Source organism: Staurois parvus, unplaced genomic scaffold, assembly GCF_062004578.1.
Source record: "Staurois parvus isolate SC_StPar_1 unplaced genomic scaffold, SC_StPar_1.0 ptg000096l, whole genome shotgun sequence".
In the NCBI taxonomy this organism is placed as follows: Eukaryota; Metazoa; Chordata; class Amphibia; order Anura; family Ranidae; genus Staurois; species Staurois parvus.
In genome coordinates this window covers 11,657,393-11,670,047 of record NW_028317892.1, presented here as the reverse complement: position 1 = coordinate 11,670,047, position 12,655 = coordinate 11,657,393, and the positions used below count along the sequence as shown (strand labels likewise).

The window sequence follows — 12,655 nt, the reverse complement described above, 5'->3', positions numbered from 1 at the left end:
TAGCAAAGAGACATGTCAGTCCAGCAAAGAGACACCCCAGTCCAGTAAAGAGACAGTCCAATGCAGCAAAGAGACAGCACAATCCATAAAAAAATCCTCATCCAGCAGCCATGCACCACCGCTACAGAGCGGGACTGTTTGGTTGTGACACTCGATCAGTGTACGGTGTAGTGCATTCACCTTCCTCCCAGTGTGTGACGGTTGGACCCCTCTACCGCTGTACAGCTGTCATGGTGTGCCAGCTGGTGTTATGAAGGAGAGAGCCCACCAAGTTCCTTTAGTGCGGCTGTGTCTCCTACAGCTGGCCTGGGAGATGTGTGTCCCCCTGTAGGCAGCGCTTCCTGTGTGTCACTTGAACCATCTCTCCTGCCTTCTGTATGCACCTTCCTGGCTGTGGCTGTGCCCTAGGCGGCAGTGCACCCTAGGCAGCTTCCTAGTTTGCCTAGGAGCAGCTCTGGCCTTAACTGTTATACATGAACCTATTAAACAAAAGTGACAACTACACAGAACCAGTCATTCTCAGATAGCTAATCCCTAAATTTCTACATAGACTATTGGCCGTCTATAATCGTATAATGACTATATGATTATCTGTATAAAAATATAAAATGTTATATATTTACAGTAAAAGTGTTCACCAGCCTTGCATTTTGTTTGCTAGCTTTTTTAACAGTAATACCTTTGCTTCTTTAATTATTATTATTGTTGCTTAATATGCTTAATATTACTTAAAGCTTTTGGGATCCCCAACAAAATATCACTGAAGAACATGGTGTATAATTGCAGTCATTTAAAACCTACATGAATTGTAACTGTTGTTTAGACTGACCACAAAGTTAAAGTGTTACTAAACCCAGGACCCTGCATTCACTATATCTGCTCTCTCACAGCATACAGAACATGAAATGCAATTATTTTAATATAAATATAAACTGCTAAATACCTTTTCTCATCACCAGTATATAGCAGTCTTGTGACTTCTATCTGTGTCCAGCCCACCACTAGCTAAAGCTTGTAGGAGGAGTTTTCTTTCTGCTCTAGGGGCATGCAAATCCCCTGACCTCTGTCTGGACAGTGTTGATTGGCCCTGTGCTGATCACGTGCACTCTTCCAAGAAAAAAAAAAAAAAATTATAGCAATACACACCAAACTGAGCATGTGCATGCTTACGGATCAGTCTGGAGATAATAGGTGGTTGCTTGAAAAAGGGGAGGAACAGAGAAGAAAGGATCAAACAGTCTTTTTACACAATGGAGAGGCTTAACCCCTTAGGTTCCACAGTGAGTATAACAAGCCTACTTTACTGCATATACAGACTGTTTTTACTGTTGTGGGTTTAGTAACACTTTAACTACTTTGCTTAGTTCTGAATTTGTTTTATTTTTAAATCAGAACTCTAGACAAACATAACATAACATAACAAGATAAAAAGTAATAGCACAGTATAAGATAAAATAACAAAACTAGATTTTGCTGCAATGTTTACCTTCAATCCTGAAATTTCCCCCACACTACTTTTTGTTTTGCTAGATGTCCTCAGTCTGAAAGCCAGCATCACTCAACCCCCTTGAGTGGGTTAACCTGAACAAAAATGTAATAAAAATATAAGAAAAAAAAGTTAATCTGAAAATTAAAATAAAAAAAATAAAAATGTATAATTTTACATATGAGTTTGGTATTTTGAATTTTTGGATTTATTTCACTTTAGTGGTTTAACCACCTCCAGGTTATCCCTGACTTGCTCCCAGCCTGGACAGTAAAAGGAGAAACAGCAGAGTGATGAGCTTATCTCTCTATCACTCTGATTTCTTTCCCTATCAGCATGCTTCTTGTCAGCACATGAACTGACTGAATCCTTGTTCTGCTTCGTTCTCTCACACTCTTGACCTGCTGCACAGGGACTGCAACAAAATGATACCAGCTTAAATTCAGGTACTTACATTGCTTGCATTTAAAAAATGCATTCAATGATGTATTAATTATAACAGAACATTAATTTGTGTCTTTTATATCCGCCTGGATTTTAGCATTATGCCCTCGGCAGATGGTTTTATTTCAGAGATATAGCAAGCAAGACAGAGAACAGAAAGGAATTCTTCTATATTTACTCTCGGTAGACTATTAAGCAACAATTAATTTGGCTTTTGAGTCTTCACTAAAGCCCATAAAGGCGCACAGTTGTCAAATGGAGTTCATTTTAATTTCCTTTCAATCACAGTAAATTATTCAGGTGATAAATCAGCTGGGGCAGCTCCTGGCTGTAATAGAAACCCTAATTCCTGGCTAATTATCTAGCCCTTTGCTGCCAACAGATCAATACACTACAAAATAGAAAGGGCTGTTGGTCTATAGCTAGATAGACAAAGACAGAAAGACAGCTGGGAAAATTGTGTCATCAACATGACCTTTTTTCGAAGTTCAGAGGTCTTCAGGGGTTAAACAGCACAGATTTAAGGAGTGTGCCACCACCGTTAGGATGCTAGTTTGAGAAGTATGGTAGTAACATGGCAGAGATTACACCCATCACAAAAATGGCCTTCTATCTGCTTTGTCATATGCTTATCATGCATGTGTCTAAATGGTTTGTCTGTAGGGATTTTTTTCTAACGTAGACCAGAGTTGTTCATTCATCATGTCTGTTCTGCCCTTGACCTCAGTCCTTTGCTAGAGGTTACTGGAGTTTAGAGCCACACAGAACATGAGGCATCTGTACTGACACCGACATTACCATGCTAATTATACTGGTCCTAAATAGGTTGTATTAGAATAGAAAAAGGACACTTCCGATAAAAAAAGCACTGCTGTATACCTGATCTCACACTGTAAAGCACAGATAAATAACAGTTTTTTTTATTTTAATTTATTTATACATACAAGCATACTCAAACATATTATATCATAATTATCAATAGTGCATTCTAGAGCTAGATTTTGCATCGAATTTCTCATCCTTTACCTCCTTATTAAGTGTTCTTGCATGGCAAGACCACTTACTGTTATCTCACATATATATTCTTATTATTATAGCCAAATTTACCACCCTAACTCCTCCCACAGTTTTTACACTACATAGACAGTAATATACCGAACCGTGCCCGATTGGTGTGCTATTACTTTGTGGAACGTTTCGCCGAATGGTTCACGAAATATCGGCGTTTTTGTGGTGAAATTGGTGCCATAGGAATGAATGGCGGAATGTTCAAAACTAGAGTGGGAGCTGACAAAAGCTAGAGTGTGAGCTGAAAAATCAGGACATGATTTCTAAACTGCCATCACTCCCTCATTTTCAAGCCCACCTACACAAATCTTATATCAAAACATTCAGCTATCCCTGCTGCCACTAAAAATGTCCACGGCTAAGCCATAGTCCTGATAGTTTTCACAATATGACCATTTGTTTGCAACTCACGCCGCCCATTGACATTCATTGAAACTCCACTCTAGCCACCTCAAATTTGAAGGGCAATTTCTAAACTGCAACTGTGCCTTCATTTTTAATATTTCAGAGACATACTATACATCAAAATGTAGGTCTGGGTCTTGTGATTCTCACAATAAGCTCTTCGGTGTAGGATTTATACTTTTAAAATTACAACCGTTTGAAGATGGCAACAGCCAGTGAAGTGAGCAAGTTGGAGCAGTTTGTTTTTAACCGCTCTTCTCTGCCCTTGCTGTAGAGTGAGTTGCCATAGGAACCCAGGTGTGTGAGCAGGCAGCAGAGTGACAAGCCACTCCACCCAGTTACTCCGCCCACTCCAGTTGTAGACTACTGGTGGAGGCAAGAACACTTCACACAATTTCCCCAGAAATTGTAGCTTTTCTAGTTTTTTATGTTCTCTTCTATTTAATGCCTGTAAACAAGGATGAATAAGGCATATCAGGCACTTGTCTAGAATGGTACTATTCACTTGTTGGGTTGGTTGTATTTAAAATGTTTGATGATCGCACTTTTTTATTTTTAGTTGTGTTGGCATGTGCTCAGGTTGCAAAAATAATTAGTATCCTAATCATAAGTATTTAAGAATGAATTTCATTTGCATTAATTTAAGAGTAGGAATGAGAAAATCAGCTTGGGTTTGGGCAGCAGGATGTTTGGTGCCCCCATTGTAAAGTCTGAAAATGCAAACTTTAATCCAAACCCCACTGAAGTCTATGAAAGGGCAGTGGGCAGTTTTAAAAAACAGCTTCTGGCCATTTTCATGGGGAATAGCCTATGGATTGTCAAACAAAGGGCATGGGAATCTGGGCACTGTCATTAACGACATGTACAAATTAAAAAAAAAATTAAAAATACCATTCATTGGGGACAGAGCCCTTCATTTTATGTCATGTCTAGGGAGACATGGGAAAAACAACAATCCTTTCAACTACATGCTTGGAAGATGTACAGTATATGGTATGTCAATGACATTGTGTCCTGGCATAACATTTTGCATGTCTAATTGTGTAATATAGCCTTGCCTAAACACAACTTCAGCAGCACCCTAATCTGATTCATTATTACTTTCAGACAGTGATGTCTGATTTTGGAAGTGGAAGTAGCAGAAACAACAGATATATAAATATAACAATTTAACTCTTAAATGAAATAAACCTAAAGCCATCAACTATGCACAAATTGGCCAGTGATACAACAGATTGATACTATAGCTTTTGAGTTTAGTTTAAAGTGTAATTAAACCTCCTCAAATTTCTCTTGTTGTAGGGCCCCAGGAACTGTTAGCTACAGTATAATGTGCTAGTATGAACAGCATATTAGCACATTATGGCAGGTTCACCTGACAAGCAATCCCCTCCAACATTGCACTATCACTGCTCTTTGGACATGGGTGCTGACATTTTCCCAAATCTTCCTTTTGGGTTCCAAACCTGTGGCTGCTTGGTTTGCCTAGCCAAAATGATACCACTCCCATGCTGTGCAGTATTTTTGTTCTTTTTTTTTAGGTTTAATTCCATGTTAACAAAATGTCAGAAGAGAATACACAATAACACTTCAAAATCACACCACCACATTTCTCTAAATTTCCTTCCATCCCTGTATCCTCAATTATTTCCAAAATAATCAAAATATGGACTTCACCAATAAGTTCAAATTGGCAGAAGTCAGAACAGAACACAGTCACCTCACAAGTCTGCAAATTGAGAGAGAGTTCTGAAGCATGGGTCTTTAACCACTTCCCGTCCAGCCGTTGTATATAAACGGCCGGACGGTGGCAGTGCAGGGGTGGGTGGCCGTTTATAAATGGCCTCCCTGTCCCCTGCTTGTGTGCGCTCCCTGGGAGCGCGCAGCACCGCGAACCGGTGCCTGCTGTGTCCTCCAGACACAGTGGAACACCGATCATCGTACGGGACCTCTGTGCCAATCAGTGATCACATGCATCACTTCTGACATCATTGCTTACTACGTGTGAAATCTGAATGATCACAGAGGTCACATGGTACAAGGCTATTCACAACTGCCTTGTACCATGTGACAAGCTGTGACCAATCACAGTTCACACAGTAGTTCTCAATGGCTGCAAGAATGCAGCCAGAGAGGAGAAATGATTGCTTTTACAGGCTTCATGGGTATAAAAGCAATCAGTGTAAAAAAAACAAAAACATCTTCAACCCCCACAAGTAGTACAGTGTCACCATGGTGACACTGTACTCCTAGGTTGACAGTATGTAAAAAGAAAAACATAAATAACAATATAAAAAAAATAAAAATGTAAAAAATATTTTTTTAAAATTATAATTTTTGGTTATAAACTAATTTGGGTTATTTTGTTTTACTAAAAAGATAACTGAATACATTTTGGCCAAAATTTATGATGAAATATTATTTATTTGCAAAACTTTATAAGAAAAACACTTTTTTTCAACATTTTTGGACTTTTTCATTTATATAGCAAAAAAAAATAAAAATCCCAGTGGTGAATAAATACCACCAAAATAAAGCTTTATCTGTCTCAAAACAAATGCTAAAATATTCATATGGGTACAGTATTGCATGACCGTTCAATTGTCATTCCAAGTTGACAGCGCTGAAAGCTGAAAATTGGCCTGGACAGGAAGGGGGTAAAAGTGTCCGGACTTGAAGTGGTTAATAACTGAATCTGCTACCACTACTATTTTGGTCTACACTTCTTGCCTGAGGCATATCAGCCATGGTAAAAACAGCCATTTATTTAAAAAATACATTAGGAAACACATGACTCTGCAAAACAGAACTCGATGGAAACATCATCTCAGTCAGTCAGCAGCAAAAGGCACAACCTCGTAGGTCCTCGAGGGGGTATAACAGTAAATTATTTTTAAAGCAATGCTAATTACCCATTTTCTGTCTCTCATTTCTTTAAGGGTACAGAGCAGTCACTTTCCTTTAGAGTCCTGGTAAATCTACATTTTCTTACCTTCCTCCCCGTGGGTGTTTAGCATGATAGCAGAAATTTTTAGAAGGACTAACACACTGTTTTCCACCTCCTCTTCTTTTTGCAAATACCACCATAGGCGGAGGAGGGTTTTGAAGCTGCTGATGAGATTGAAGGATGTGATCCTGGCATTGAGAAGGAGGAATGTAGCAAAACTAAAAAAAACATTAGGCCTGGGTGGCCAGAAAAGAGATACCAGTGAGCATGCAGCCCCTGCCTGAACCATTCAAGGCAACATACATTATATTAAGGTGTGTAACCAAGGTACCTGACACCCCCTAAGAAAATGAGCATGGGGTATCTTAGTATCACTGGGATACTTTATTTTTTCTCTTTTGTGGTATGCTCACACAATAGACATTATAGTCTTGTTAACAATATTGATACACACTGTTTGGATTAAAGTACCCTTTATGCCGTTGGTTATGCTTGCTTTAGAATTAACTACATTGGAGTGCAGATCAGAAATATTATTTAAATGACCACTGGTATACCTGCCACTGCCTTTTCTACACAAACTGCCCTAAGTACTGATATTTAAAGAATACATAATCTATACTGAGTGATGAAACACATTGAGTAAAATTTCAGCTTGTGGAATGCATGCATACACCTGGAGAGTGTGAGTGGACTGGTGTGCCTACAATAACATAAGTTGTCCCAGGTTCCAGGATAGGCACTACAATATGTGAGTGACTCAATTTAATCCATTTTTAGTAAACAGTATGAAGCAATGTGAGTTATTCCTGTTTTTCTGTCCAAACTGATGTGTGATGAGAGAAGCAAGCAGAGTGGGATTTATAAATCCTGGAAATAACTACAAGCGGTTGTAGACCCATTTATTAACTTAAGGGGCCATCTTATCTGGTGAGCGGGGGAGAAGGAGCAAGCACTAGAGGAATACTGATACTTTTGGGTGTTATTTTTCAGCACATTTTCACATTGGATTTGTTATGGTCACTTGAACTGTCAGTGTCGGACACTTGTTCACAGGACTTGTTAGCACTGAAGATTGGTCTTGGTGTAAAGCGTATTCACTATAGATCTGCACATATTGGATACTGATGTTGGAAAGCACTTTTTGGGGACTATTTGGCAAATTTGTTTGCACTATAAGCACTGTATAATAAATGTATATTATCAAGGTTCTAAAAATGTGGTTTACTTATCTACATAATTGCACTTTGTAATACGTTTACACCTAATAAAGTTTTATGTATTCTAAAGTTCAATCCAATAGGATTGGAACAAAGTTTTTTATGCACCTTTTTAGTGCTGCACTTTGATTATATACATATATATATATATAACAAAGGTGCAAAAAAGTTTTATTTAATACTTAGTGACTTGCCTGTAGGCAAGTTCAAACTCTCATTTGCAGTTTCACAACATGTAGTTTGCACATATTCAAAATATTAGAGTATTCTCAGTACAGGTACAAACTACAATGTAAAACATAAATGGAGACTCTGAAGGCATACGCAAAGACACACTTATTAGACTATTTCAACAAACCAAAGCAAACAAAGCAAAATGAGAATAAACACTATGTACTGAAGCTTTCGAAAAGTTTTGAATGTAGGAAGGGAACCACAGAATGTCTAGTAGATGGAGCCATGCAAATCATTCATTTATGCCTTGGGAGCGACCTGTACATCCAGTTGGTGTATAGCATAGACATATCCTAGTTATAGATATAATAAGATATGTGAGTGCTCAGTAAGGGCTATGTTAATTTGTTAACATCTTACCTTAGTTCATGGTAAGAATAATGTGAATCAAGGTTAAAGTATACAGTATCTAAAACCAACCTTTTTGTAATAATCTCCTATCTTGAAACTTGTAACACAGTTGGTTGTTCTTTGCCCCTTAACTAAAAGAGATTTAAATATCTGAATGCTTTCTCTATATAAAACCAACATTCATTCATGCAAGTTAAACAAAATAGTTTTTTTTCTTTAGCGTAAATAGCATATAGAAGACATTAGTTTATAATATCTGAGATAGCATTATACAGTAAGCCTCTACTTTGACATATTCTGACATACACTCCCCAATAAATTACACCTGTATTTTGAGTTAAAACAGCATGTTTAAATAACCATTAAATTTCTCTGGGGTGCCCCTGGAAGTTTACATACAGACTGAAAAAAGTGTGAACTAGAATTATCTGCCAACATTTGAATATCGTCCTAATGGAAAAACACATGCAATTTCTGTGTAAGAAAATTCACTTGTTTTGACACCTCATTTGTTTTATCAGAGCTCTTTCCATGTCATGAGATGAGCCATTTCACCAGCTAATGTGCTGTAGATCCTCTAATAGCTTTCAAATGTTATTGACAGAAGGTCAGATGAATTGGTGCTGAAATTGACCTGCAGAAGATTTTCAGGTCTTCGTAGTGATCTACTATTAAACAACACATGGAAAAGTAACCTCTAATAGCAAGCAAACCCCTGGAAGCTGAAATAGCTTTGCGCAAGATGTTCAGACACAGTAACATTCTCTATTAATGTATGTATATTGTTTGGCTAGAAGGATTATTTGATTTGTTAAGCTTTATTTTGAATAGCATCATATTTCAACAGTCAGATGAAATATTAATGTATTTTGGTTAAGGTATTTAATCTTTTGATTGTTTGTATTTTGATGAAAATTGATAGCTAGGGAAGAAACAGTAACCAATTAGATGACTTGCATATGAAAACACAGGCATGGGGGCAGTAAGAATATTGGAAATATGGGAATATTGACTTATCTCCTGCAGCTATAAGAAAAGCGAGTTATATAAATCTATACTGATGCCAACATACCTGCTGATTTGTTTAATGAACTGCAATCTAAATGCTGGAACTGCTAATTTTTAGGGAAAGGTGCTTGATTCTCTATGTCACTTGCATTACACTTTTCACCTGACAGCTATTGATTTATAATTTGTGTTTTTTTTCCAAGTTTATCATATTATTCAAGATTCCTATACATGCATTTAAACTGGTTTTGTTTCCTATTTAGACTCAAATATGGGAGAGATTACTAACTTTTTTTTTATTAACAGGCAGGTTAAAATAAGGTATTCTTATTTTTCTATTTTAAAAATTTTTTTACTAAAAAATACATTTGTTTCCTTATATATGTTGTTCCTAATAATAAGAGATCCCTAATGTAAAAGTAGCAAATTAAAGTTCACTTGTTAGTAGAAGTCCACCTATTAGTAGAAACCACCCTCTTAGCCCCTCTTATTAACATCAGCACAAGGACTACAGTGCTCTTTAGGTTGCCAGAGCTAAGAGGAGGCATTGATGAGACAACCATTGTACTACTTATGCAGCTCTTCTCTTCTCCATTGGTAACGTGATCAGTGTGATGCTGCCAATCACTATGCCTTGGGGAGGTGGAGGTAGGCATGGCCAGTTCTTACTGGTATTGAAAAGGAGGAGTATTAGCAATTACCAGCGTCAACATGGAAAACAACCCAGCAATCTAGTCCAGCCTTTTTCAACCAGGGTGCCTAGGCACCCTGGGGTGTCTTCAGGTTTCTTCAGGGGTGCCTTGGCAAAATGCCTAAAAATTGCCCATAAATTGTATATGAGCCAGTGAGTGGATGAAGCCTGTCCTTTAGTTACACAATGCCACAGGTTTTCATTGTACACCATTACAACCTTCTAGCCGCTGGTGTCATAACAACCAATGACGTTATTGTGTGATAAGGATGTCGGGTGCCTGCACAGCATCTTTGTTTGCCCCTTCCCTGCTCCTCTCCATCAGCACTGGGGTCACATTAGTTGAATGAGGAAAAGAAACTGAGAGAGAAGGGAAACCCTGCATTACTAGTCAGTACAAGTGTGCAAATGTGTATTTTCTATGGAAGAATAGATCATCTCTAACCTTGTGTGTCCTACGTGTGTAAATGTTGCTGCATTATATAAAACTATTAGTTTATTTTTTTTACATTTTAGAATGGGGTGCCTCAAAATTGAGCAGAATTCTAAAGGGTGCCTTCACCTTGGGGAAACAGCATCATCAACCAGGCTTAGAAAGGCACAATTCCTGGTTAGATCACCAGGCATTTATAGCATGGCAAAAGCTGCAAATAACAAAATAAAAGTAGTAAACTTTGATTAAATGTTAGACATTAGCTCACATTTAAAAACAATAGCTACAGTCCTGCTGTAAGATTAGGCTATGTGAAAAACTTTCTTTAGCACTAAGTTCTGGTCCTTTAGACTTGCTTTTTCTAGACTGAAAAAAAGCATGTAATACACATTTTTAAGATTTCATGGGCCCTTCAGGGTTACTGGGCTCTTAATGTACATGTCACACTCCATAAATGCAAACCAGCCTATATTGCTTACCCTGCATTTACCCTGCTCAGCACTACAAGTCCATCTTTTCTCTTCAGGTGGCATTCAGTAATACCGCAGGCAATCCAACTGTAGTTTAGTCAATTAAAACTGCAGTAATTTTCTTTCTTTTTTACCATCAAGCTGTACTTTTTTAATTGGTTCTTCTAAGTAATCTTAATGCAGGCTGATTAAAAAAAGAGTACTGTAAGTACCCATAACTGAAATGGGATACATTTTCTGAGACCTAATAAGTGAAATAGAACCAACTTTGGGACATATTTCTGAAGCAGTAAATGTAACTTTCCTCAAACATTTACTGGTGGTGAATCAATTACTGTTATATAAACACATGCACCTGTTAGATTCAAGTACAGTAAATGTTCGGTGGATGTCAAATTTACTGCTTTATAAATACGCCCCTTGTCTGTTCTAAAGAAGATTTGGGTTGTGTAATACCTGGGTGTTCTAGCCTTGGGTAACAACTGTATTACATATAGCTGCAACCAAAAATTACCCCACAAAACCCCTGCATTAGAAATTGATACAACAATCAACTACTGCATATAAAAAAAAATAAGAAAAAAATGAATGATCCATTTAAAATATATAGAGATGTCAACTAGAAACATATTTAGACACAACAATCCCCAAATCTGCATCATTCCTTTAAATAATTATTATGGCAAATATATAGAACACAAATCCAGGGTATATCATTAAAGTGTATAAATAGCCAACTGTTATGTTTTGAATATAGTAGGGAAGAGTTAAAACCCCAGTAAGTTTATTTTTGTTGTGTCAAAGTGAGGAGATTTTGATTTCTTCCTCTCCCAGAAACAAAGCATGAAATGAAAAGAAATAGGATTTATCCTATTAGAAAGTTGTCACCGGAGCAGGTGTCCCTGTTGAAACTTTTCCTCTTATCTCTTTTTCTAGTGACAGGCTTTACATTTTGGTTTTGCATTACTTTGTGTCTCTGTGACAATGGTCATCAGGACAAACATACATAATTTAATGAATACATACTGTATAAACAATACATATGTGTCATAAATCTCTGAATCCATTTCTTAAAGTGTAATTATTAGCAAATAATCTAAAAATAATTTATTATTTCCCACAAAAATAAAACATACAAACTCTAATAAGTATATGAAAGCAACGTAGATTGATATTATTAAAGTGGAGTTCCAGCCAAAAGGGGAAGTTCTGCTTTAAGTGTTTGTCTCCCGCTCCCCATTAAGGATTGGCACCTTTGGGGAGTGGGTACCCGAATTTGACAAGAACCCACTCCCACTTCCGCTGCGATCGTCTAGGCGTTCGGAAGTAGAAGTTGTCCTCCCTCCCTGTAGTCTTCTGGGACATGTGACAGGTCCCAAAAGACTAGGGGGCCATTCACAAAGTGCAGCACTTCTTGCACATGCGCAAAGGGCACCCGGCTGTGGAGCTGTAAGTTGTCACAGCCGGGTGCCCACACTAAAGATGCTGGCGCCAGGGAAAGAAGATGGCTGGTGAAACCAGCGGTGGTGAGGACACCGCTGGACCAAGGGACAGGTAAGTGACTGTATTTTAAAAGTCAGCAGCTACAGTTTTTGTAGCTGCTGACTTTTTTTTCAGCTGGAACTCTGCTTTAAGTCATAAACATAATTGAGAGCCAAGAACAAATATGTAATAAAGGTAGATACTTGATTATTAGAAAATGCATGAAGTAAAAAAATTTTAAATGTTAAAAATGTAAATGTAAAACATAATATAAAACGTTAAGTGTTAAAGGGACAAGAGCAATTTAATAATTTTTGAAGTGCCACTGGGAAGATGTGCTGTAGAGAGACACAAGGAGTTAAGTTTCTTGGATGTACTGTGGAGTCTCAGTACATTATTAAGAGGCAAATGGGTTC

The 12,655-nt window shown here is 37.6% G+C and overlaps 1 protein-coding gene across 4 annotated transcripts in view; it reads left to right on the top strand.

Moving 5' to 3' along the window:
* PAX5 (paired box 5) overlaps positions 1-12,655 on the top strand; it is a 316,202-nt gene that overhangs the window by 183,384 nt on the left and 120,163 nt on the right. The window lies entirely within an intron of this gene.